Raw genomic sequence first — 3,678 nt, 5'->3', positions numbered from 1 at the left:
TCTGTAAGGCGGAGTGATAAGAGTTAGGGTTTTCAGGGGTGCCTGGGTGGCTCAGTCGGTTGAGCATCCGACTTCAGCTCAGGTCATGATATCTCAGTGTGTGAGTTCAAGCCCCGCGTCGGGCTCTGTGCTGACAGCTCAGAGCCTGGAGCCTGCTTCAGATTCTGTGTCTGCCTCTCTCTGCCCCTTCCCCTCTCATGCTCTGTCTCTCAAAAATGAATAAACATTTAAAAATATTTAAAAAAATGTAAAGGTGGCAATTTGTAAAAAAAAAAAAAAAAAAGAATTAGGGTTTTCATAAAGATTACCTCATAAGATAATAGTAATCATAATAATAATATTCCTATGAACTCCTCAAGCATAGGGATTGTGTTTTTATTAACATGGTTTTAGTACAGTGACCATAGAACTAGACCAAGAACAAGGGATGTGCAGCTTCCATCAGACGCCATTTTAATATCTGTAAGAGTTGTAGCTCTTCCACAAAGGAAGATTATAGGAAAAATAAATAAATAAAGTCAGAAGAGGTTGTGGAAGAATTGTGTAAGGGCAGAATAATTCAATAAAATGGCAGTAATTTTAAAACCAAAGGCGAAAACAAAGATATGTCTTGGGGCACCTGGCTGGCTCAGTTGGTTGGGCGTCCAACTTCGGCTCAGGTCATGATCTCATGGTTTGACTCATGAGTTCGAGCCCCACGTCGGGCTACTGACAGTTCAGAGCCTGGAGCCTGCTTCGGATTCTGTGTCTCCCTCTCTCTCTGCTCCTCCCCCACTCGTGTACATGTGCACGTACTCTCTCTCAAAAATAAACATTAAAAATTTTTTTTAAAAAAAGATAAGTCCTAAGATCATTAAATAAATGTGAAATCCAATTAATCAGTGAAGAAAGTTAGCTATAATCTTAATAAGGGGTGTGGAATTCAATTTACCCAACTCAGGAGGAAAAATTAGTTAATGACCTATCTTGAAACCAAGAGAGATCACCTCATAAAAGACAGGAGTCTGGAGTTCATGTAGTTACAGTGAGTGTTAAAAGGGAGTTGGCATGTGGTCAGTGTCTCAGGGAGAATCCATCTCCTTTCTCAACTGAAACTTTTGGTAGATTTGCAGCCACAGTCGTCTGCTGAAATGGCCACTCTACCTTGCTTGTGACACTACAATTTTCAGGAGTGGGCTAGTGTTTTTAACCCAAAGAAATTTTGGAATAGAGTACAAAGATAAAGTAAATCGAATATCAATCATTAACACTGTGTACTACGTTCAAAAATAGGTTTTTTTTTAAACTTTTTTTTAATGTTTATTTATTTATTTATTTTTTAACGTTTATTTATTTTTGAGACAGAGAGAGACAGAGCATGAACGGGGGAGGGGCAGAGAGAGAGGGAGACACAGAACTGGAAGCAGGCTCCAGGCTCTGAGCCATCAGCCCAGAGCCCGACGCGGGGCTCGAACTCACGGACTGTGAGATGGTGACTTGAGCTGAAGTCGGACGCTTAACCGACTGAGCCACCCAGGCGCCCCATTGTTTATTTATTTTTGAGAAAGAGAGAGACAGAGTATGAGTGGGAGAGGAGCAGAGAGAGAGGGAGACACAGAAGCTGAAGCAGGCTCTAAGCTGTCAGCATGGAGTCTGACAAGGGGCTCAAACTCAGGAGCTGTGAGATCATGACCTGAGCCAAAGTCGGACACTTAACTGACTGAGCCACCCAGGTGCCCCAAAAATAGTTTTTTTTTAATTATTCAGACAATTTGTATATATTTGGTATTTAAAACATTTTCAAGCTTTAAAAAATGTTGTCTATTAAGGTATCTAGCAGGTTAGCCTTCTGAAATCAATTTAAATGGATAATTGGGTAACTAATTTTAGATTCCTGATGTTAAGCCAAATGATACAAACAGTAATGAAATGCTTAAGAATCATCTTAAGAAGTTTAATTTATTAGCTTTACTTAAGAGGGGTTTAAATATATAAGAAGTTTTTTTTTTTCTTATTAGAGAAATTTGAAGGGCTCTAAAAGAAAAATGATATATTAAATTGATAAAAGCAGTGTGCAATATTTAAAGGAAGTCTATTAATTAGGTTTGTAACCAGAATTAAGGGAGGCTGATCCGTTCGAGTGGAAGAGGCATAAATCTAAGTCTCCCTTCAAAGTGCTTACTAAAATTATTATATTAACAAGTAAAATAGAATTTGTAAAATCATTCAGCATATTTATTGAGTGTATGCTCTGTGTTGGGCATTATTTTGGATGCTAAGAATATAGCAATGAGTAAAAACAAGGGCAACAAATTCTTTATGGGGCCTACACTCATTAAACGTAAGAGCTTTAGAAAAAACTAAGTTATTAAATGTTTTTGCTTTAATGCATTGCATTTAATTTTTAAAACATTAGCTATAAATAGCGATGTACCTTAAAGGACATCAAAAAATTCACATTGACAGTTCTTTCCATTCACCCTGTATCTTTAGTGCCTAGCTCATATTCAACCTCAAAATTGTGTGTGGCTGGAGTGTTGAATCTTCTATTTAGTCTTTCACATCACTCCCAAGAAATCTGAGTTACCCAAGGTTCTTTTCTTAAAATGCAAATGTCTCCAAGGTTAAGGAACTAGGAGATATTTACATCTTCATGTAATTCAATCCGATCGATCCTGTTTCTTCTACCATCTGAGTGAAGGAATAAACTTTCTGATGGAAGGAAGAGAGAAAAATAACTTTGGGGCTGGAAATATTTATGCAGAAAAGGGAAATCTCTGGATTGGGGACACACTACAGGGCAGGGCTGGCAGTCCCAGGGGTAGCTGGGGAGCTTGGGGAATTGGGTGAGGCATACAGAAAGAGTGGTGGAGAGCGCAAAGAATTCTCAACTATTTCAAAACCCACCTCCACCCAGGAAAGAGAAGAGCAAGAGCCTCTTTTTTTGTTTTTTCTTTCCCAGGTGATTATCTGTCCCCAAAACCCAGAAGTCAAAATTGCTTTATTAAAAAGTTCCATTTGGGTAAATAAAACTTATGCAAAATGACCTGGAAACTCAAACCAACATTATTGTTTCCATAGGAAAATGTTTCTCACCTTTACACAGACCACTTACAACCAGTCTATTGAAACATAACCTATCTGTAAATTGACCATTATTGTGAGAACCCACTCACAAAACCACAACCAGGCAGTTCCAAAAAACCGCAGAGACTCTGCAGAAACCCAGCAATGACCTAAACTACGGGGTTTCCCGGGGCAAGCCTAAGCTAAGAACTCACTGAGCTTTGCAATCTGTACCCACATTTCAGCTTCCCCCACCCTAGCAGTCACACAATTCACATATTCCAAACCTGCACGCAGTGCTGGTGGCCCCTGTGACAGCTCACCAACCTCCAGAATTGTGACTAATTGCAAATTCCCCACACTGACATTTAGGCACCAACCAGAGAGCAGGTAGATGAGGTTGGGGGAGAATTGTATAGGGGTTGATGCCTCAGGCTCTACAGTCTGAAAGAACTAGGTTTAAAACCTCAGTGCCATGCCCTGGCTACATGACCACTGACAGGTTGCTTAACCTCTCTGCACCTCAGTTTCCTGGTCTGTAAAATGGGGATAAAAATGATACCTATATCATGGAGTTTCTGAGGGGTTTAAATGAAATAATGCACATACATCATTGTGCCTGACCTACAGCGA

Source organism: Acinonyx jubatus, chromosome F2 (genome assembly GCF_027475565.1).
Source record: "Acinonyx jubatus isolate Ajub_Pintada_27869175 chromosome F2, VMU_Ajub_asm_v1.0, whole genome shotgun sequence".
Taxonomy (NCBI): domain Eukaryota; kingdom Metazoa; phylum Chordata; class Mammalia; order Carnivora; family Felidae; genus Acinonyx; species Acinonyx jubatus.
Note: the sequence above shows the minus strand (reverse complement) of the source record.